The sequence below is a fragment of the Puntigrus tetrazona genome, unplaced genomic scaffold (genome assembly GCF_018831695.1).
Source record: "Puntigrus tetrazona isolate hp1 unplaced genomic scaffold, ASM1883169v1 S000000498, whole genome shotgun sequence".
Lineage (NCBI taxonomy): Eukaryota > Metazoa > Chordata > Actinopteri > Cypriniformes > Cyprinidae > Puntigrus > Puntigrus tetrazona.
Genome location: NW_025048138.1, coordinates 60,305 through 85,000, shown reverse-complemented (window position 1 = coordinate 85,000; position 24,696 = coordinate 60,305).

Genomic DNA, 24,696 nt, shown 5'->3' with positions numbered 1-24,696 from the left:
TCATAAAAAGTAAATATTGCATTGGCCATATGTTTTGGGTCTCATTCACACACAAACCATAAGTGTAAATACATGCATACACTGAAAACGTAATAAAACATGCAGGCCTATGCATAAAAAGTTAAAGTAGGTAGCATTGCAGAGTTTGGGAAGCAGCTAGTTCTAAGCATCATGAAGAAAATGATCCACTCATGTTGTTCTAAACAGATGCTCTTTTTCCAGTCTTGCAGGGAACCCTTGTGAAGAACTCAAACAGGCTCATCTCTGGGCAAGAGCTCATGAAAATCCATTTTTATTTTCTTTAAGCCACGATTTCTTTTCTTTCTTTCTTTTTTACCAACAGGGGTCACTGTCCATCAACTTCTCATGTGTCTTGTTTTTCTCACTATTCAAAATTAAATCAGAAATTGGACATTGTCTCCTAGTCTATTTTGTTGGATTTAAGATGAGCCTTGCACATGTGAAATGTTTATTTTTGGATGCAATTGACAATATACAAATAACAAGACTATTCTCTATACCTCTATACCTTAAGAACATAAAATAAATTTGAGTAACTTTTATTCATAGCCATTTCTTTTAGCAAATATTTCTTGTTGTTGAGACTTTATATCATATCCATCATCTTTTGTGCATTTCTATTATTTTTTTCAAAACCAAGATGATGTAATACTACCACACATTACAGAGAAAGGAAAACACATCATTTCTCCTAATGGCCATTAAATGTGTTCATTTAAGAGATGATGATGGCCACATTTGTTTTACTCAGTTTCATTTCCTCTGTTTAACAATTCTGGGTGGATTCAGTTAATGACAGCTAATAGTTCTTCCCATCATCACCCTCAATACTACACTGAGCTCAATGCTCTAAATGTTATGCCTTTTTTGGACTACTGTTGCTTTCTGTACATTATATGCACTCTGAGACACTTTAGTTCTCATTTAGTAAATGCAAAAGATGTTTTAAATTATGATTAGCTGAAAATCTTCAGTGCACCTATATTATATTCGAACCACTTGATATCTGTGTTCTCTTTATGAAACTCAGCATATGACGGTGTTATGAGACAGTTTATATCATTAAGACTTTTGAAATGCATGTATTTCATGCTAAGTGTACTACAAATACATTTACCCTTGGTTTGACCACTGTACTTACCACTATATCCTTGTAAAAACAAGAGTGTGAGGGAGAAATTATAAGGAGCAGAAAAAAAACATTAGGCGAGAATGATCAACAGTCAAATTAGTCAGATTAGTTTGATAGATACTGCTACCGCTGTTTCTGACTTCAGAATACTCACACGAGAAGATTTGACCAGAACACACTTGTTTATAACGTGACTGTTGAAGAATCCTTTAATCCTTTCACTGAAGTTCTTACAAAAGCAGAGGGACCCATCCCTGGATAGAATCAGGACAGAAGTGTTCGAAAGTGGACAAATGTAATCCATTTAAATCCATTTAGATCCATTTAAAAGCCAGGTGTGAATGGTAATGGTGAATGTCTCCTTTGTCCACTTGTGATCAGATCAGATGGCATGTTAATACCAATGACATATTGATCGTCATCTAGCATTTCTGCTGCTCAAACCACAGAATATGGCAATAGCGATGCCAATGTCATGAGATTTATCGCCAGGTAATGCTGAGCTGATCAAATATTTCTTGAACTTGAGTACAAGTCCATAGTAAGACTTCCTGCAGTGAAAAATTCCTTTCCTAAGTATTTTTGTTGTATACTGGTTCTTATAAAAAAAAAAACCTGTGTTTTTGTTTCCTGTTTTTTTGCCATGTGCTAATATTTACAATCCATTGCATACATATATATATATATATATATATATATATATATATATAGAGAGAGAGAGAGAGAGAGAGAGAGAGAGAGAGAGAGACTGACTAAGACTAGAACTAGAAACTCAAATAGGAAAATGGCTCGTAGACTGTTATCACTAGTGGAGTGATACATGCAGACACTACTCGGCTTTAAACAGAGTTTAATGAGTGCAATCAGGTGTGTGTGTGTCATCAGTGCAATGGGTGATGGGTATTGAAATCAGTTGTAACAGTTTGTGTGGTTTAAAAAGAATGGAAGAGTGACATCTGGCGGTAAGTGAAATGACAATTCATAACAGAGGTATTTATTCCTTATATTTACACCACAACACTACTATTAAAGTTAGGAGCTAGCTACTACTATTAAAGTGTGAAAATTAAGCACTAGTCTCCAGATGCTAGCATAGTTAGCCAATAAGAGAATGATGGCTACAAATTCAAGATCTATATCTGGAATAAAATGACATTGTTTTCATTTTTGGAGCTAAAAAAATGTAACCTGTTAAATATAGAATTTATTATCAGGTAGTTAAATTACATTAAAAACAGCTATTTTACCTCCCATTGCTAAAAAAGATATAATGTAGAGATTCAGAATTGCACCTGAACATTTCTGTGTTTTGTTAATATAGGACAGTCCTATAACTGAACAGCTTTAATACACAATCGTCCTTCTCCCACATGAACACACCACTTTACTGTATGTATAGTGTGAGAGAGAAAGAGAGAGAGAAGGCTGTGCATTAAAACCATGAAGAAAATGTAGCATGTTTTGCAAAATGTGATGTTATGTTACTGTAGCTGCTATAAACTAGCACTTTCCATCTTTTATTATTTATTCCTAGACAAAAAGATTTCATCATTGCATTTGTTGTGTGTTTCTAACAAAAAACATAAAACAAAGTCTATGCTTTCAGCAATATCAAGACTATTATATTTAGCTTGTTTTTTGTTATTTGCTCATAAATTATTAAACAGTTTTACGCCCATGGTAATTTATAAAGCCCAGCTGTCGGCCTATCATTAACTCATCCAAGCACAGTATTTATGCTATATATCAGGGAAATAAAGCCATGTTTGCACTATTTCAAATATAATGACCTATTCTCTGTATGTACAGTATAGACAGCATAAATCAGTATGTCCAAACATGTCTAAACATAAAGATACATATCTGTATTAATAATCACTATTACATGGCCATGAGAAGTCATGGAAAGATGACAAAATTGAACCATATTCAAAATATAATCACACACCCTTGATTTAATTCAAGAAATGTATAATGAATTGCTCTGGACACTTTTGGTTGTCACATCTGAACTGAATCAACACTGACCCTGTTGTCTTGCTACAGCTTCTTTACAGCACAATTGGCTTTATTTCTTAGGTTTTCGTGATTGATTTTGTAATTTTGTAATAATTTGCAGCTGCTTTGAAACCATCTGTATAGTATGATGTGGAGTGATGTTCAAGGCTCAAAAACCACATTTTAACTTGCACCAGAAATACTTTATTTCCTTTCCTTTTATTTATTTATTTTGATTTAGAAAATCTTTCCTTTATTCTAGTTTCTCTTTCTAGTGTCACTGCCATCAAAAGAGCTGTTTACTAAATGTAAAGATTATCAATTCAGATCATCAGTGTTTAAAAACCTTGCTTTGATATCTTTTTCATGATTGTGCATGCAATGCACACTTCAGCTCACAGAGTTCACTATTACTGTTCACTAGATTCACTTCCTTTGTAACAGATGATGAGATAACGCAGCAGATCTACATCTCGATGTATTCACTTGTTTTTCACTGAAGACTGAAAAGTGGCCCCAAAAAGTACACTTATAGCCCATATATATATATATATATATATATATATATATATATATATATATATATATATATATATATATATCAGTATAAGTATCATTTGTTTTTAGCAGAACATTTCACAACAAAATTGACTATATCTTGTACTATGATTCCTGTGATTAGAAAGCTGTAGCCATTACCCTGGTCTCTAGCAAAGGTGGATGGTGGGACATCCAACATCTCTTTATCCAGCATCACTTTGACAGTTGCTCATACTTAGAATTAGTAATATGATGTATTCACTGCAAGACTGCATGGCCAAGAATCACTCACGTTTTCTAAAGTTCAGGTTGAGACTTCCTGAGAAAGCCCACAAGCCACAGAGTCACGAAATCTGTAGTCAGTCACTATTATGCGCTAAGGGAACTTCCACCATGTGTTCTACATTCTTAATACTTGCCTTTATGTTCAGCTCTGTGACACATATTTATCATATTTCTTTCTTTACACCAGCTGTTGAATTTCCTGACATATCTCTTTTTGCAATGAATCTTTCATACTGATTAACCACTCAGAAGCTCTCAGATCACTTAGAAATCTACTTAGAAAGCAATTAGTGGACACCTAAATCCACACTGAACAAAGCTGCTGCATCTCTGGATTGGAGAAAGTGTGTTCTTTTACCAGTTGAATAAAATTACTTAAAATATTTTATAATTATGAAAAGTCAGAAAGCATAAGCTTTTGTCAGGTTATGTTGAAACTCTAAACATAGCAAAAGACAAAAAAATATGAAATACAAGGTGAGATTACTTCATAATATTAACATTAAAGGTTTGTTTCAACTGCTTACACACAAAATCTTCTCTTGTCACATAATTTCTTAAACCTGACCCTCAATCATTGCAAAACCATAACCTAATTTTCGGCCTTTGACAATGCCCTGTGTAACACACAGAAATCTAACAGGAAGAATCTTAATGTGAAATGCTGCACTAACTCCTGTCATGTGCATACATTTATTACTTTACTTAACACCAACCAATCATGACTTTAGAGTAGGCCTATGAATAGACTACTTGGTTGCATTTCTCAGATCAAAAATGAAATTCTCAAAACTACAAATTTTTCATAACTAGTCACATAAAAGCAGTTTCTCATTCTTTTGAACAAGTTGCAGTTTCTCAGTGCAATAGTTAGAGCACTAGTAAAAGTGTCTCTGCGTGTGAATCCTATCTAGTCTCTTTCAATCAACATCCTGTAATATAAGTCCAAACATCAACATATAGTAAATCTGGATCTTGTTTGTGACTTGAACTTGTACTTAAACTTGTCTGCAAAAAACTGACCTATGGTCACCTACTGTACACTAGTCGAAATAAACTCTAGTAATCTGAGAAACACGTTTAACCGTTTAGTGAATAAAGGTGAAATACTGAGGTAAAGTGTTTTAGACAACACCACTGTTTAAGTGGAGATTTTACACAGTATTTTCTAGTAATTCTTTTGTTTGTCATTTTAGGTTTCTAGTCTGGACATCATCTGTAATTTTGGTGAATTGTAAATGGCATGATCAACTGGTAAGTTACCGTTTTTTTCTATTGCTAACTTTTGTCAAGTTTCTTGTCACATTTTTAAAACTCAATTAGCAATTATTGATCTATTTTATAATTTTTACAAATGCTTAAAAGCAGCATGTTAAAAATGAAGACCTAATGTTCCAAACTTAAAATATAGTATAAAGTGTATAGTCCTGCAAAAACAGCAGCTCAAAAATATTGAAAAATATCTCTATGTAAAATAGTGTAACAACTGATAAGTATTTTAATTAACAAATAACCAAAATATTTAGAAATAGTTCATTCCTGTCTCAGTTGATGAAATAGTCAGGTGTTGAACAACACAGAAGAAATTAAAAAAAAAATAAAAAATTCAATAGTTTTTTTGGATGCAGAACAACACCAAATTTGAGTGTGTGTGTGTGTGTGTGTGTGTGTGTGTGTGTGTGTGTGAGTGAGAAAATAGTTGGATCAGGAAAGGGAGAAGAAGACAAAGAGGTACTAACAACGATGACTGGACAAACTGAACTGAAACAAACTGGACATAAAGTAAATCACTAAATTAACAAGACACACCTGAAGACAATGATACAGTTAACAGAGGAACAGAAAGTAGGGCACACAGAGCACGTGGGACAATCCAACTACAACAACAACAACATGACATTGCTACTACTATGCCTTCTTCTTAATGAACTTTGAGCCAAGTCTTTTGGGCATTAGGAGAGGCAGGAAGGGCAGAGGTAAAAAGGGTGTCATAAACAACAGGGAAAGAGGGGTTTTTTTGGTCTCTTTTTGAAATCCTTCGTTCCTTTGGAGATCCCTTTTCAGATTAGTTTTATTGCATGGGGGAGTTTTTGGTTTCAAGAAATGAACGCAATCAGTCTTCGTCATACTGCGGTGACACAATCAACCTTCAAAGGCAGCCTTCAGAGGACGCATCGTGAATTGGGATGGTCTTCACACAATCAGCCTACAAATGTGGCCTTTGTAGGACAAAGTCTTCGTAGTCTACAAATTGGGACACAGCTTGCATGTTTTTCATGTCTCCTTAATTAAACACACCTGAATCAGATCATCAGCTTATTAGTAGAGACTAACAAGACCTGAAATAGGTGTGTTGAACAAAGGAGAAATACAACCCGCGACCCCCCGACCCTCTTGATGGAAGTGAGCGCGGTCAGGAGCACTGACTTAGCAGACAGGAACTTAAGCTCAACTGATTCCAGTGGCTCAAAGGGACCTCTCTGAAGCCCAGCCAGGACAGCAGAGCGATTCCATAAGGACACTAGGGGTGACCTAGAAGGATTTAATCTTCTGGCACCCCTCAGGAACCTCATGACGAGATTGTGCTTTCCCGTCTAGTGCATCGTAATGAACTGCAATGGCAGCCACATATACTTTCAAGGTGTAGGATGACAGCCTACACTCCAACCTTTCTTGCAGGAATAGAGAGCACTACTCCAATCATGCACCAGTTCGGGAGTCTTTCTTTGAGAGAAGCAACCTGTGTTGTTAAAAGCACTATATAAATAAAAATGATTGATAGATTTGAGAAGAACATCAGTTCGAGAACAGATTCCACTTCAAAGCATAGGCTTGCCTAAAGGGAGCTCTAGCCTGGGTAATAATTTTCATTTTGTGGTAAATCACTCAAGTCTGCCACGTCCTGTCCAGCAGCCACACATGGAAGTTCCAGAGATCTGGATGCGGGTACCACATGGTGTCAACTCCCTGAGAAAGGAGGTATGAGCCAGGGAGGGCTGTCACACAGAGTCTATGCAAGCAGGCATCCGTGCCAAGAGGAGCCTCTGTCAGTGAAAAAAACAGACGGAAGTGGGAGAATTTGCAAGAAGCAAACAGATCTACCTGAGCCTCTCCGAATTTACTCAAAATCAGCTGGATCATCTCAGGGTTGAGTTGCCATTCTCTGAGACAGTGAGCTGTCTTGAAAGCATATTGGCTGCACAATTGAGCTTCCCCAGAATATGTACAGTGCACAGTGATCTGAACAGCAACTGAAAAAACCACATGCCCCAGGAGCCTCTGAAAGTATTTCAGTGGGATCACTGTCTTGCCTCTGAAGGAATAAAGGCAGAACAGCACTGACTGTGCTCTTCTTAGAAGCATGCTATCATACCCAACTCCAGACCGAGAAAAGAGATTCGCTGCATGGGGGAGAGTTTGTTCTTTTCCCAGTTGACTTATAGCCCCAATTGGCTGAGGTGCTAGAGCACCAGTAATGGTGGAATGATTCCGTTAGGTGGCGCCATTTTTTTTTTTTTTTTTTTTTTGGCACAGGTGCACATAACCACTCTCTCCACATGGGGAATGTCCACATAGCCCTAGCAGCCCTGCCATCGAGTGTTGTGAGAATGGAGGAGGGAGATGACTGGCTTCTGGCTGTGAAATGAGCCATCCATGACTATGTCAGCTCCTCATGCACTTCCGGAAAAAAAATAAACCAGAGTGGCCTGTGATTTGTGAGCTGCTCGATTGCTCCTGCTTGATTGCTCCTGTCTGCTGAGAGGTTGGTTTGTTTGTAGCTTCGCTCTTCAATTTATCACCTCTTCTCTAGCGATCAAATATAATTTAACTGTCTACATACCGTTGATACTATCAAATTAATCTAACTAATTAGACTGCTGTTAGTTCATTCGCTTTAATCTAAAACTCGGCGGTGAGTTAGTACTCGTTAGCCAATTCACTTTCACTCCCACCCGCGTTTTCGTGCCTATTGTTGGCTTCTTTCCGCTCCTGTTCATTTGTTCCTCGCGCTCGTTCGCTCCGTTTTCACAAGCTCATCAAAACAAGAGTGGTAAGTGAATCCTTACGGTGAGTAAATGGCTTCTCCCTGCATCGTCACTTTCACCGTCTGTCACATGTATAGCTTATCCTTCTCTGTTAGCGATCAGGGATTCACGTGTGATAAATGCAGGGAAATAGCTAGGCTGACAGAGAAGGTTTTAGAATTAGAGACACGCATCCAAACTTTAATTGAGGACAGTAAGAATGCGAGGGCTGTAGATACTGCTTTGGATGCGACTAGTACAGTGAATCATGTACATTATTCGGTTCCAGCTTCAGAGCCCCTGCAGCAGGGCAATTGGGTAACCGTGAGGCGGGGGTCAAAACACCACTCATCCGTTCCGATCAGAACATCAAACAGGTTCTCCCCACTCAGTGACGCACCCACTGAGAAACCTGATCAAAGTGCCCTAGTAATTGGCGATTCTATTGTATGGAACGTGAAAATAGAGACACCAGCCACCATAGTCCAATGCTTACCGGGAGCCAGAGCGTCTGACATCTTGTCAAATTTAAAAGCGCTGGCTAGTGCTAAACGTAAATTTCGTAAGATTGTTATTCACGTCGGTGCTAATGATGTTCGACTTCACCAGTCGGAGATCACTAAAAATAATATTAAAGAGGTCAGTGAATTTGCAAGCACGATGTCGGACAATGTAATATGCTCTGGTCCTCCTGCTTACCGGGTGATGAGATTCACAGCAGATTGCTGGGTCTCAATGGCTGGATGTCTAAGTGGTGCCCGCAGAACAACATAGGCTTTATAGACAATTGGATGAGTTTCTGGGGCAGACCTGACCTGTTAAAAAGAGATGGGCTTCATCCCTCCTGGGGTGGTGCTGCTCTTCTATCTAGAAATATGGCATATAGTCTTATAGCTCCAACATGACCAACTAGTGCCCAGGTCAGGAAGCAGACAGACCGGCTAAACCGACCGTCTGCTAGCTGCCTCACGTCACAGAAGGCAGTTAATTCTCAGCACATAGAGACTCTTTCACCTAGATATCACACTATAGAGACTGTGTCTGTTCCCCGAATTAGAATATGCAGAGAACGTCCAAACCTAATCAAAAGCAATAATTTAATTAATGTCCAACAAATTAAAACTACCTATGATTCAAATAAGCAAATGATAAAACTTGGCTCGCTGAATATTAGATCACTTTCCACAAAAGCACTTTATATATATATAATTTGATCAAAGATCAGAACCTAGATTTGCTTTGTTTGACAGAAACCTGGCTAAAACCAGATGAATATATTACTCTAAATGAATCTATCCCCAAAATTATTGCTATAAAAATGAGCCACGTTTAAAAGGTAAAGGGGGTGGTGTTGCTACAATTTATAACAACATTCTTAGTACTTCTCAGGGGGCAGGCTTTAAGTATAACTCATTTGAAGTTTTGGTGCTGCATATAACATTATCTACAGAATCGTGTGCTTGTGATAAATCTTCTGTCATGTTTGTACTGGCTACTGTATACAGGCCACCAGGGCACAGCACAGATTTCATTAAAGAATTTGCTGATTTTCTAACTGAATTAGTACTGGCCGCAGATAAAGTCTTAATTGTTGGCGATTTTAATATCCATGTTGATAATGAAAAAGACGCATTAGGATCAGCTTTCTTAGACATTCTGAACTCTGTTGGGGTTAGACAACACGTCTCTGGACCTACTCATTGTCAAAATCGTACTCTAGATCTAATACTGTCATATGGAATGGATGTTAAAATGGTTGAAGTTCTGCAGCAAAGTGAAGATGTGACGGGACTAAGTGATTGACATCAGTCTTCACCTTGGACAGTCCATTTAAGGCTGGATTGGTTGTCACTCGGGGTGCGTCACGTCCGATTTTCCTGCCCGTGTTCATTGTCTGTGTGGACTAGCTGCAGGTAAGCATGCGCTATTTTAACTGGTAGATACCTTTTTAGGACCCGTTGAGTACATGTGGTTATTAAAGTGTTCCTGTGTACCATTATAGTGTCTCATTTGCATTGTTGCGGCGTTAGTGGAGCTGATGACTGTTCGCCTTTCAGGTAATGTACATTCTTCCGAGCTGGTGTTTTTAACCTGTTAACATGCTTACGTAGGTAATGTTGTTACGCACAAAATAGGCATGATTTCCTGTACCCCACTGTGCTGCGGAAGGCATGAGTGACAAACCGGTGCCCATAGCTATTTATTGCGGCGTAAAAATTCTCACGGTAAGTGCTACCAATATTTAAAATTGAATTTGGGGAATCACGTGACGCGAATTAACATTTTTGTCCTTTTTGCGTAGGATCCTCCCTTTCTTTTGTTCGCCTTTCAGAGAAACGCGCGTTTTGGACTTATCTTATGCTGTTACATTATCCTGGTTACAACGCTGAAGCTGCCATCAGTAACTCCTAAAATGGGACTGTTCGTGTCTGGTTTGGATGTGGTTTGAATGCCCGCTTCGAATTTATGTATTTATTTCTGGGAGTAACTTTCAAGATTACCCCCTTTGTTCCCATTCGTTACACCTGTCTTTTTGTTTTGTTCCATTTCATTCTGTGAATTTAGTTGATATTTACTTTTTCTTGATCGAGTTGTTTGGTTTAAATTACCTTTTTTGGATGTAACCTGATTTTGTATTTGATTTAAGTCTTTTTGTTTTCTTTTTTTGTACCCCTGTTGGTGCGGCGTGGCTTTAATGTATTGTTTGTTATACTTTGTGGTTGTTGTAATTTTGTATTTTACTTTGTTTGCTTTATTGCAGGAGCTGGGGTCCCACGGGTGGTTGGATTTCCCTCCTGGTGGTGGTTCTTCTTGGTATGCTGTGTAACACTGAGTGTTTAGTAGTGTGATCTGAGTGCACAGGTGTGTGTGTGGAAGTGTGCCATCGTAAAAACCGAACTCCTCTTGCCGCTGGAAGCCTCAGCCCTGCTGGATGTATGTGATTTATTCTAGGGCCCCAACCTTAGATTAATTCTGTATTCATATTCTTTTTGTTTTGAAGCGGTGCTTTTTTCTTTTTTGCACAAGCATTTTAAAATTTGTGTATTAATAAATTTATACTTTTATATGCTACCCAAGTGTCTGGATAGCTTTCTAAATAATCTTCCTGACTTATCTCAATTCCTTAGCTCATCCAATACGACGCAAAAACTTGATGATATAACAGAAACTATGCATTCTCTTTTTCTAGCACTTGTTTTATGGTGCGCAAATCTCCTGCACCTTCTACCTTATTTTGTTCATCCTCAGGTAAGGTAAAGTAAGTCGAGTTTGTCCTATCTCTAATAAGCATTTAATCATACTCACAAGACAGGTCACAGAAGACTTCTCCGTGGTCTGTTCTGCTCAGGTCTTGAAATCAGAGTCTTTTGGCAGGCGAGCGTATTGGTTATAATAAAATATAGTTTTATTATATATAGGTTAAATACATTGCAAATAAAATACTAATGTAAAATAGAAATAAAAACAAAGTTGTATAATTTGCAAGCTTGGTCGTTCGGAGGCGTCGTGGCGAGGCTGTCTGGCATCGGAGAAGCGTGTCGCCGAGGTGCAGCTTTATCTTCTGGTTCACTTCTAAGTGCAACCCCCCTATATAGACTACAGGTGCAAGTCAACACTTTTTGGGAAAGTCCCGGGAAAGTCCCGCTGGAGACCTCCCTTTCAAGAAGCTCACTATAAAAACACAGCCATTTTATCAGTCTGCTCTTCTGCGTCGAGAACTTAGCACTCAACGGTAACATTACTATTCTTCAAAGTTCTTACTAATACATATTTTATCTATGACTATACTTTAACTAAATGCTACATATATCATACCTAATATCTTTTCTCAATAAACTACTTTTACACATGATGCTGTGGTGGTCTTTCTTTCTATTATTCAATGAAGTTAATACAATACCATGTGTACTGTGTATCTTATAAATACTTATCAAATAAAAGAATACAATATCCTGTGTGGTCTCTTCCTCTTGATAAATCAGTAACACATCCCAATGTGTTTACAATACAAGATATCACTCAAATAAACAAGGCAAACTTACAAAATTGGGAAAACTTCCCGTTTTCCTCAACACACTTTAGATACAGTTGCTCCTTTGCACACAAGAAAACAATCTGACTCCATGGTATAATGACAACACACGCACCCTAAAGAGAGCAGCCCGGAAAATGGAGCGCAGGTGGAGAAAAACTAAATTAGAAGTATTTCGTATTGCCTGGTGGGAGAGTATCCTGTCATACAGAAAAACATTAAAAATTGCAAGATCTGATTATTTTTCATCCCTTTTAGAAGAAAACAAACACAACCCCCGGTATTTATTCAGTACAGTAACTAAATTAACAAAAAATTAAAACGTCAACAGGTGCTAATATTCCCCAAGAGTATAGCTAGCTATTAAAAGATAGTCATAGATCCTATTTTGACCATTATTAATTCCTCATTGTCATTAGGATATGTTCCCAAAACCTTCAAACTGGCTGTAGTTAAACCTCTCATTAAGAAACCACATCTTGACCCCAAAGACTTAGTAAATTACAAACCAATCTCTAATCTCCCTTTTCTGTCAAAGATACTAGAAAAGGTAGTATTCTCACAACTATATTCATTCTTTAAAAAAAATGGTATCTGCAAGGATTTCCCATCAGGATTTAAAATGTACCATAGTACTGAGACTGCTCTCATTAGAGTTACTAATGACCAGCTTCTATCATCGGAGCGTGGTTTTATCTCGTTATTAGTGCTATTAGATCTTAGCGCAGCATTCGATACTATCGATCACAACATTCTCTTGGATAGATATAAATATGTTGGCATTAGTGGAAGCACCTTAGCATGGTTCAAATCATATCTATCTGCCCGCTATCAGTTTATAGCAGTAAATGAGGAGGTATCACACTGCTCACAAGTGAAATATGGAGTTCCTTAAGGCTCAGTGCTAGGACAGCAATCTTTCCTTCAAAACCATCTTTCCAGCATTTGTAAAACTGTGTTTTTCCATCTTAAAAAAATCCAAATTACGAGCTATGCTTTCAACCTCCAATGCAGAAATATTAATTCATGCGTTTATGACCTCGAGCTTAGATTATTGTAATGCTTTATTGGGTGGCTGTTCTGCACGCTTGATAAACAAACTTCAGCTAGTCCAAAACACAGCATCTAGAGTCCTTACTAGAACTAGGAATATGATCGTATTATTCTGTCAACACTGCACTGGCTCCTTATCAAACATCGGATAGATTTTAAAATCTTATTAATTACCTATAATGCCCTGAATGGTTTATCTCCTCAATACTTGAGCGAGCTCTTATCACATTATAGTCCTGCACGTCCGCTGCGTTCTCAAAACTCTGGTCATTTGATAATACCTAGAATATCAAAATCGATCATGGGCACCAGATCCTTTTCCTATCTAGCACCTAAACTCTGGAACAATCTCCCTAACTCTGTTCGGGAAGCAGACACACTCTGCCAGTTTAAATCTAGATTAAAGACACATCTTTTAACCTAGCCTACACATAAAACACCAACACACTTTTTTATTATTCAAATCCGTTAAAGGATTTTTAGGCTGCATTAATTAAATCTGCTGGAACCGGGAACACTACTCCTAAAACACAATGTATTTGTGACTATTTAAAAATAATGGCATCTACGCTAATATTCGTCTGGTTTCTTTCTTATTCTGTTTCACAGTTTGTATCCAGACTAGATGGTGGATCAGAACCCAGAGATTATGTTCATCAGAAACCAGAACATCTAGATGTGCACCGTGGACAGATCACCAGATCCTGATGCACACACACGCACATGCACACACACGGTTTTGGTTCCTTGCCGCTGTCAGCTCTGGCTTGCTTTGTTGGGGACACTTAACTTCTAGTGATTATCGTCAAATTGATTACAGAGACCTTCTCTGCATTTAATTGTTCAATCTCGTCTTTATACATCCCTGTGATTCTATTCATCTACTTGATACTGTTCAGTGCTTTGATACAACCTGTGTTGTTAAAAGCGCTATATAAATAAAAAAATATTGATTGATTGATAATTAAGATATTCTTATTAGTGCTTTTTTTGGTTTTGTCAATAAGCAATTACATTTTTTTAGACCCTTTAACCATCATTTGAATGCTAACCATGAACACTGCATGTTGCAATCTGTGAAGAATGCAGGTGAGAACCAATGAGCCTTTGAGAATTGTGCAGTAAAACCTGTCGTTTGCAGCAGCAACATTTGAATTTGTAGTGAGTGTGTCAGTCAGGCACGTGTTTTACTGTTTACATTCACTAGTCTCGCTGCTCTGGATAGAGATGATGATTTAGTTGTGTTCCTCTCAGTCCTATCTATCTGGAAGATTTGGATTATAAACAGTAAAAAAGTTTCATTTTGTAATCATGTTGCGTTTTTGGTGTATTTCATTGTTCTATTGTCAGTCACAGCAAGTCAGAGAAAATGCTTTTTGTTGCCTATGACGATTTCAATGTTCATATGTAATACATTTTTACAGGCACTTAAATGTACAAAGCTGACGTAAGTAAATTTACGTTTTATAGAACAACGTTTTGCGTAAAATGCAAATTATCATGATTATCACGTTGAACAACACCACTTCTTTAACCAAGTTTCCAAAAAAGAAGGAGATTTGTATGTGTCCAACATTGCCTCAAGACTGACAGACAAAACGTGTCAAGGCTTCTCTATGCAGTGATTTGATTGGATGTTTGGGCTGTCACTCATTTATTCATCATTAGGTCAAATGTTGAAAGTTTAATTGTTTTATTTGTCTTATGACAGGTGTTACTTGCTTTCTTTTAGTTGACACAGACAACTTTCTGTCTGCCAAACCGAACTGTGCCTCTGGTCATGTGACACCACCCATGTTGATATAGTAGTATCTTGCCATCACTACTGTAAAAGCCACTTTCATACATAACGTCTGTTAAACTGCAGTAAAATTGACTGATTCCCTTTTTCCAGAAAACAGCTTTCTCTTATTTTTTAACCATATTGAAATCCTACAGATCATGTAATGTTTTTGGTTTCACTTTCTATATCAAGGCTTTGTTAGTATCAGCTTAAACAGCCCTAATGTCTTTGTATTAATTTAGTTATTAGTATAGTTATTATATCTTTAATAGTGAATAAAGATCAGACCATGTTTTAAATTAAATGCAGAAATCTAAATGATATATAAATGTGACAATTTTAAAAACAGTACTTTATGTTGTTGGAAACTTTTTAAGAAGAGACCAGGAGATTCTTGCAAGAAAGCAAGAAGTCTTCAAGAAATCTTTAGAAAAAATCGTCAAGCAATCTCCAAGAAAATCTTCAAGCAATCTCCAAAAAAAAAAATCTCACTAAAACCTAGCACAGTGACGTTTATGTTTCAAGGGGGAGGAGTACATAGAGGTGGAAACCATTAAAACAAAATTATGCAAATACAGAACAGGACCCTAGCCCAGAACAGGACATTTCCAGATCCGTGATCTATTTAGCATCCAAGTGTCATTTAAATGCATAGCTGCTATAAACAAAAGGCACAGTTGTACCTGTTGATTAGCATTCACACTTGACTTGGGAAAACCTGCCAGATGTTAAGTAACTGAAAGACAAAAGATTACCGTCTCAGGGCTTGTACTTTCTGTGCTTATACTGTAAATTACAATATACTTTCAGATTGGAAGCTATGTTTAACCTTTTATAAATTTGTAATACAACAATGTCAAAGTGTGTATTCTTTCTGCCAAACTGACACAAAGAGAACTTTAATACTATTAAATTAAAGATGTGAGTGTAGCTTTCTCATCATTTCTGAGGCCTATCTGAGCCTGAGTGGCTCTGGGACAGGCTGCAGCATCCATGTTTTGTCATAACAACCCATAGTTGAGTTTGCATATTATTTTGTGTGGTCTTTGTAGCCTGTGAAAGCAACAATAAATATTTGACCTCAGATCTTGAAAATAAATTAAATCTTGTACGTTAAAACTGTGAACTGCGAACCAACAAGTGTCAGGTAATTAGCCAGACTCTGCCCCCAACCAATCACGAAGATCACCTATGAGTTCTGAGCACCTGCACCTGTCCCTCATCAATCAGCCAGCATAAAAGCACACACCTCACCCACAGCTTTTGTATAATCTTGTATCTATGAAGTGGACTACTACCATTGTGTTGCTTATGCTATTGATACCTATCTTCTGTGTTCCTCAAAGTATCTGCAGTGTATTCTGGTGCCGCTGTGTGTGCTACTCATGTGAGTAGAATGATGAAACTATCATATGAACTCTACCCACCTGGAACATCTCCAGATAAATTCACATCTGCTTATTGAGTGTTGTTAATAAACTTATTTTTTTATCTTACTAGAAGTCCCTTCTGTTACCATTAAAGTGGACACAGAAAATATACCGTTCATCACACTCTTCTGCTTTGTTTTGTCTTTGACCAGTTTGTTTTATATCTGAAAAGTTACATTGTGATCATCTTTTGACCATTTTAACAAAAGCAACAATGAGATCAGTGACTAAAAAGTAATTGCCTAGCAATGTACAATGTTAAAAGCAGTGTTGGGGAAGATATTCTGAAACTGAACTAGTTAAGCTACATTCAAACTACACTTCTGAAAAGGTACCTAGTTACACTACAAATTACTATGAAAAAAGTGTTCATTGAAACTGCAATATTTATTTTTTTTGTGAAGCTAAATCATTCAGGGCTTAATTTAGCAAGATGGTAATCAGTGATGATTCTGAAAGAAAACATGTTTGGAATCGTCTCATTTGTAGTCCTAGTTCTCTGAACGAGGCAACAGAGAAATTCATCACTGATGTTAGGGGTCTTACTTGGGGGCCCCAATTTTTCAGTGACAATTGGCAAGTAGAATTTGCATGCCAAGTCACTCCCTATACATACAGGTATATAAGATGGTGGCGTGCATCCATTCAGATTTACCAACACTTAAATTGGAGTCAGATGAAACATGGAACTAGATCAATATTGAAACAAAATTCTGATAAATGCAGATGTGCAAGTAAAAGACTGAACATTCGAATGGGGCCTTTGATTCCCTTCTTTGGGCCAGGGGTGGGCCCTAAACTCTAACCCTAAACCTAGCGACTGAACTTGTAAGCATAGTTGCTTTTAGGAAATGCACTGATCAGATCAGACCTCAGGTAGGGTATCTTTTTGTTTTAGCATAATTCTTGTCTGAACATCAAAACATCAGCAATTAGACATTTTAATATAACATTTTACTTGATTAAAGATTTTGTCTTCTGCGTAAAAGTAACTTTCCTGGGTATATCATTTTGTAATAAAAATAAACAGCAAAAAATTATTTACCTTGGCCTACTTTTTGGGTGCTATTATATTACAATATCACTATGCTATCCAATATATATCCAATTAGTTAGATATAGATCAAGAGTTCTTGTTTTACAGATGCTCTCTGCTGTTTAATATTTATTATAAAAACATATAACTTGTAATAAAATTAAAACTGACTACTATTTATGTTCTGTAAATGCATTGTCTGCTGGTTTATTTGGCTACTCTTCAGTACACCACATTAGGTGTGCAATTTAATATGTTAAGACTTTCGGTGTTAAGTGCAAATTAACAACTGACCACACTTTTAAGTTTACAACTGTTACAATAAAAAAATCTGACAAACAATAGTATGATGTACGCAACACAACAAAACATGATTATGGGTGTGTTAAATTTGACAATTGGCTTCCTGTCTAATATTGTTCTACTATATTAAAGAAAGGAACAAATGCCAAAATACATATTAAAAAAGTTAGCAATTGTTGCTACTATGAGGACTTGACATCTTTTGACAGCTTTTATCAATCTACTACAGTGGTTCCCAACCTTTTCTTGTTTGAGGCACCCTTGGAAAGCCTTTCAAAAGTTCCCGGCACTCTTATAAGGAAATAGATATTTAAAATCTCTGTAGCTTTTTTATTATTATTTATTTATTTGTTTCATTTCGAGAGTTTGCATGCAACAACAACTTATACCTAGTCCTAGATGATATGAGAATACTGTTTACACTGATTCTGCCTTAATAAAAAAATTTTGTTGAAATTTTGGCGGCACCCTCAAAAGATCTCACGGCACCCCTTAGTGCCGCGGCACACCGGTTGGGAACCACTGATCTACTATAATGCTACACTACTAAACATGTTTTCCCAACTATGATGACTTCCGCCTCTTCATGAGGTCAAATGTCAATCCAAGGAGGTATCAAAACCAAAACAGCATAAATACAAGACAGAACAAGTGAATAAGAAAGTGCCTGGATACACTTGATAAACTATAAAATTGACACAATCAATAACCCAGCAAAACCAATCGTACAAGGAAGTATGAAAACATAACTAACTGGAGCAAATCAAAATCAAAATAAGAGTCTCTGAAGTGGAATAAAAAAGAAACATATATTTATATAATGTAAATACAGTGTGCTGCAGTCCTTTATATTTTTATGTGTATATTAAGTGTGTAGCTCTTATCAGATGTCTCTCTTCCAAGGAAGCAAACATAATGCAGAACAGGTTATTCTGGTTTCAAAGATTTGAAAATTTAAAGTCTCCACACCTGGGCTGTCAAACTCAGTTTCAGGAGGATTGCAGCCCTACAGAGTTTATCTTCAGCTCTAATTAAACACACCTGATCCTAATAATCAAGTGTTTCAGGCTTATTTGAAGACTAAAGGTAGGTGTGTTGGAGCAGCATTATCCAGGAGCTGAGTGAGACAGTCCTATACACAGTGCATTCAGAAAGCCTTCGCTTTTCCTTTTCCCACACATTGTTTTATGTTGCAGCCTTATGCTAAAATTTGAGTAAAAAATAAAAAAAGACAGCAAAACAATGCTAAAGGGAATTTGCATCAAAAACAGTGAAAAAGTATGTTTTTTAACTAGATTTAAGGTGTGATGATGGAGTGCTTGTCATCAATACGTCCAACCAAACTGAAATCCTGAATAAAATTCTGATTACTTCCAGAGGTTGCAGCAAGATGTTATCAAGTGAATGTTATTAATTGAATTAGCTTTATTTAAGCCAATTGCTACACCACTGACTTACCCTCCTAATCTGTCAGAATCTTCCAGTGTCCTGTGGGAGCCTCTCAAGCCCCCTCAATTTGGCGTCCTCCAGGGCTCAACCACAAGAAGCCAGCTATTGTTGCTAAGCACTACCCACTCAGTAAGACTGGAACACTGGGGAACGTCCCACATTCTAGTGAACAGAGACGTACAGAAGTCCAGCCTTCCCACAGGAGGCCTTGGAATGTATACTTATATGGACAGTATTTCATTGCCTATGGAAAAGGTGATTGGTGATTGAAAGGTGGCAGAAGATCTACAGAGGAAACACGGGCTCTGATGCTATACCAGGAAATACACACATAAAGTCCTTTCGGGTACTTCACATGGCTCCCAGGCCAGTTCACAACCCTTCATCTTCAACAGGGACCCAGAGATGGAAAAAAACACTCCTTTGTCAAGATTTTGGGATTCACCGCCCGGTCCTCCTCTGGGGGAGGGAGTGTTGTGATCACCATCTCCGAAAGAGCAGTTCCCTCCATCCCTGGGTCGCCTGTCTCAGGGCCACTTGCATCTGTGCTTGTCACCAGGTTTGGTGGGGCCTGACAGGTGGGACGCCTGCCCTGCATCCGGTTCCACAGCACTGCCTAGATGGAGGCTGCTGCATTATAAACGTATAGTATAAACGAGACTTGAGGCGAGTCATTCAAAAGAATGCATATTTGGCTACATAAAGATGCATAAAATATGTCAAATTAGATATATGATTGTATACTCAATGCCACTGCCAGAAAAAAACAACAGCAGCTGTGGTCAAACATGATAAAAAGAGTGGACTGGGCAGTGGACTTGTTATGGATGTGTGTAAAGTTTTTAAGTTTGTCCCAACTATGCACATAAGATGTGGTTCATCTCAATTCTGTCATTCTGTAACAAACTGGCAGTCAATAGAAAGATTGTAATATTAGGTATATGATCAGATCAGTCTGTATTCCTTCACTCCATGATGAACTGTAAATGCAAATCCTGAATCTAGACTATATTGTTTGCAGTTGTGGTTACTAAGTAAATGCTGGCTGGTGAAACAATCATAGCAGCTTCATCTGGAATAATAACAGCTAAAAACTCCTCTCTTTTTATATACATTAAAATAAATCCTAAATAATAATAATAATAATAATAATAATAAACAATAATTAATAAAATAAAACTTCTTCCTCTTTGCTTAATCCCTTCCTGTCTGGCTTTTTTTTTGAATATGCAATATGAAAACTTCCTGTGTTTATTTGCCTCATTATAATGAATCAATTGTAAGTCACTTTGGATAAAAGCATCTGTTGAATAAATGCAAATATAAATGTAAATGAATCATGAAGGAAGAGCAGTGTTCAGAAATGAGGGGTCATAAAACATTCCAGTATAGTTTATATGTAGATGCATGTAAATATATTGCAGCTGTGCAGCTCAGGAATGGTACTAGCGCACTGATAAACAAACACACATGAATGAGGACATAAATGTGTTACTCGCAAGCTTTTTGACATCCACATTCTCACAAACACATTTTCAGCTAAGCCATGCTGTGTGAAAAGGAGTTTACATTCCACCCAGCGTTAATGTTAAGGAGGCTCTGAGCGAGCTGTACAAAGCTATTAGCGAGCTGCAGAATGCTCACCCCGATGGACTGTTTATCATCGCCGGAGATTTCAATCAAGCAAATCTCAAAACAGTGCTCCCTAAATTCTATCAGCATGTGGACTTTGCTACGAGAGGAGCGAACACGCTGGATCTTGTTTACACAAACATTACCTGCACGTATCGTGGGGAGCCCCGCCCCCACCTCGGCTACTCAGACCACATCTCTGTTATGTTCATTTCAGCATACAGACCACTCATCAGATGCTCTAAACCGGTTCTGAAACAGATTAAAACCTGGCCAGCAGGATCCATCTCTGCTCTTCTGGACTTTTTTGAGTGTACTGACTGGGAGATATTTAGGGAGGCTGCAACCAACAGCGATTGCATTGACTTGGAGGAGTACACATCATCAGTGACTGGCTACATCGAGAAGTGCATTGATGATGTGACCGTCTCCAAGACCATCACCACACGTTCTAACCAGAAGCCGTGGATGAACGCTAACGTGCGTGCTCTCCTGAAGGAGCGAGACTTCACCTTCAGAGCAAAGGACCGGGCGGCCCTGAAAACAGCGAGGGCCAAACTGTCCCGAGCTATCAGAGAAGCAAAGCGCACTTATGCTAAAAGAATCCACGGCCACTTCCAGAACAGCAGTGACTCACGGCGCATATGGCAGGGCATTCAAGCGATCACCAACTGCAAGACAACTCCACCTGTCTGTGATGGTGATGCCTCCCTACCAGATGCGCTGAATGACTTTCTACGCACATTTTGAGGCACAGAATAAGACAACGGTGAGGAAGTCCACCCCTCACACTAACGACCCGCTACTCCGCTTCACCACAGCTGACGTGAGGAAAACACTTTATAGAGTTAACCCACGGAAGTCTGCTGGACCAGACAACATTCCAGGCAGAGTACTGGAATGTCTTCACTGATATCTTCAATATCTCTCTGAGCAGCTCTGTCATTCTGATGTGCCTCAAAACATCAACAATTGTCCCGGTGCCTAAGAAGTCTGTGGTTTCCTGCCTCAATGACTATCGTCCCGTTGCACTCACACCAGTTGTGATGAAATGAAATGCTTCGAGAGGCTTGTCATGAGGCACATCAAGTCACAGCTACCACCCTCACTTGACCCACTACAGTTTGCGTCCAATCCGCTCTACGGACGATGCTATCACCACAAATCTCTCCCTCTCACATCTAGACTCAAAAGGGATCTACGTCCGAATGCTGTTCATTGACTTCAATTCAGCATTCATCACCATCATCCCTCAACAGCTTATAGAGAAGCTGAGCCTGCTGGGTCTGAACACCTCTCTCTGTAACTGGATCCTGGACTTTCTGACAGGCAGACCTCAGTCAGTCCGGATCAGGAACAGCATCTCTAGCACCACCACACTGAACACTGGAGCTCCTCAGGGCTGTGTGCTCAATCCACTGCTGTTCACTCTGCTGACTCACGACTGTGCAGCGATGCACAGCTCCAATCACATAATCAAGTTCGCTGATGACACGACTGTGGTGGGTCTCATCAGCATGGCTTGGTTTAAATCATATCTATCTGAACGATATCAGTTTGTAGCACTAAATGAGGAGTTATCATATCGCTCACAAGTAAAATATGGAGTTCCTCAAGGCTCAGTGCTAGGACCGTTACTTTTCAACCTGTACATGTTACCTCTGGGAGATATTATCAGGAGACATGGTGTTAGCTTTCACTGCTATGCTGATGATACTCAGCTCTATATTTCAGCGCAGCCTAGTGATACACACCAAATTGAGAATCTAACAGAATGCATAATTGATATAAAAAAACTGGATGATGAGTAACTTCTTAATGCTAAATTCTGAAAAAAGGAGGTGCTAATAATTGGACCTAAAAACCCTACATATAGTAATCTAGAACACAGTCTAACACTTGATGGCTGCTCTGTTAATTCTTCATCATCAGTTAGGAACCTAGGTGTGCTGTTTGACCGCAATCTTTCCTTTGACAACCATGTTTCCAACATCTGTAAAACTGTGTTTTTCCATTTAAAAATATATCTAAATTACAACCTATGCTTTCGAACTCTAATGCAGAAATATTAATTTGTGCGTTTATGACCTCGAGGTTAGATTATTTTAATGCTTTATTGGGTGGTTGTTCTGCACGCTTAATAAACAAACTTCAGCTAGTCCAAAACACAGCAGCTAGAGTCCTTACTAGAACTAGGAAGTATGATCATATTAGCCCGGTTCTGTCAACACTGCACCCTATCAAACATTGGATAGATTTTAAAATCTTATTAATTACCTATAAAGCCCTGAATGGTTTAGCTCCTCAATACTTGAGCGAGCTCTTATCACATTATAGTCCTGCACGTCCGCTGTATTCTCAAAACTCTGGCCATTTGATAAAACCTAGAACATCAAAATCAACTGCGGGCACCAGATCCTTTTCCTATCTAGCAGCTAAACTCTGGAACAATCTCCCTAACTCTGTTCTGGAAGCAGACACACTCTGCCAGTTTAAATCTAGATTAAAGACACATCTTTTGAACCTAGCCTACACATAACACACCAACACACCTTTTATTATTCAAATCCGTTAAAAGATTTTTAGACTGCATTAATTTGATCAGCTGGAACCGGGAACACTACTCCTAAAACACAATGTACTTGTGACATCGTAAAAAGAATGGCATCTACGCTAATATTAGTCCTGTTTCTTTCTTAATCTGTTTCACAGTTTGTATCCAGACTAGATGGTGGATCAGCACCCAGAGATTATGTTCATCAGAAACCAGAACACCTAGATGTGCACCGTGGACAGATCACCAGATCCTGATGCACACACACACACACACACACACACACACACACACACACACACACACACACACACTAAGTCATTTACACTATCTGACACAGCTGCGTTTAAAATTTAACTGGAAGTTAAGTGCTGGGCGTTTGGTCAGAGGAGAACTGGCCCCAACTGAGTCTGGTTTCTCCCAAGGTTTTTTTTTCTTTATTCTGTATGGGTTTTGTTTCCTCTGGCTTGCTTTGTTGGTGACACTTAACTTCTTGCAATTATCGTTGAATTGATTACAGAGACCGTCTCTGCATTTAATAACAAATTGTTCACTCTTGTCATTATACATCCCTGTCATTGTGTTCTTCTGCTTTATACTGTTCAGTGCTTTGATGTAACCTGTGTTGTTAAAAGCGCTATATAAATAAAAATGATTGATTGATTGATCAGCAAGAACGACGAGTCAGCATATAGAGATGAGGTGCAGCAGCTTACAACTTGGTGTAGAGGCAACAATCTATCTCTGAACGTCAACAAGACAAAGGAGATGGTTGTTGACTTCAAGCGAGCAAAGATTGACCATTCTCCAGAATCCAGGGTGGACCCCATCAAGAGCACCAAATTCCTTGGTGTTCATCTGGCGGACAACTTCACCTGGTCACTTACCACCAGCTCCATCACCAAGAACGCCCAGCAGCGCCTGTACTTCCTGAGGAGGCTGAGGAAAGCTCACCTCCCTCCACCCATCCTGACTATGTTTTATAGAGGGACCATTCAGAGTGTCCCGTGCAGCTGCATCACTGCCTGGTTTGGGAATTGCACCGTATCGGATCGGAAGACCCTCCAGAGGATAATGAGGACAGCTGAAAAGATCATTGGCGTCTCTCTGCCCGCTATCAGGCCCTCACAACCAGACTGCTGAACAGTTTCTTCCCACAAGCCATCAGACTTCTCAATAATCACACCTGAATGGTCTTCCTGTTCCATAGGCATTTTTGCACGTCATATTTATTGATGTGCACTTCATATTTATTGTTGTTTGTATTTTGTGTTCTTGCACTGATTTTGTCTTTTTACTGTTTGCACTAGTTTGCACTCTACTTCCTTGCTGTTTGCACTAGTCTGCACACTTTGCACTTTATGTGGCTAAGACACTGTAGTGTAGCTCTGTATGTGAGTTTTTTTGTATTGTGCTTTATGT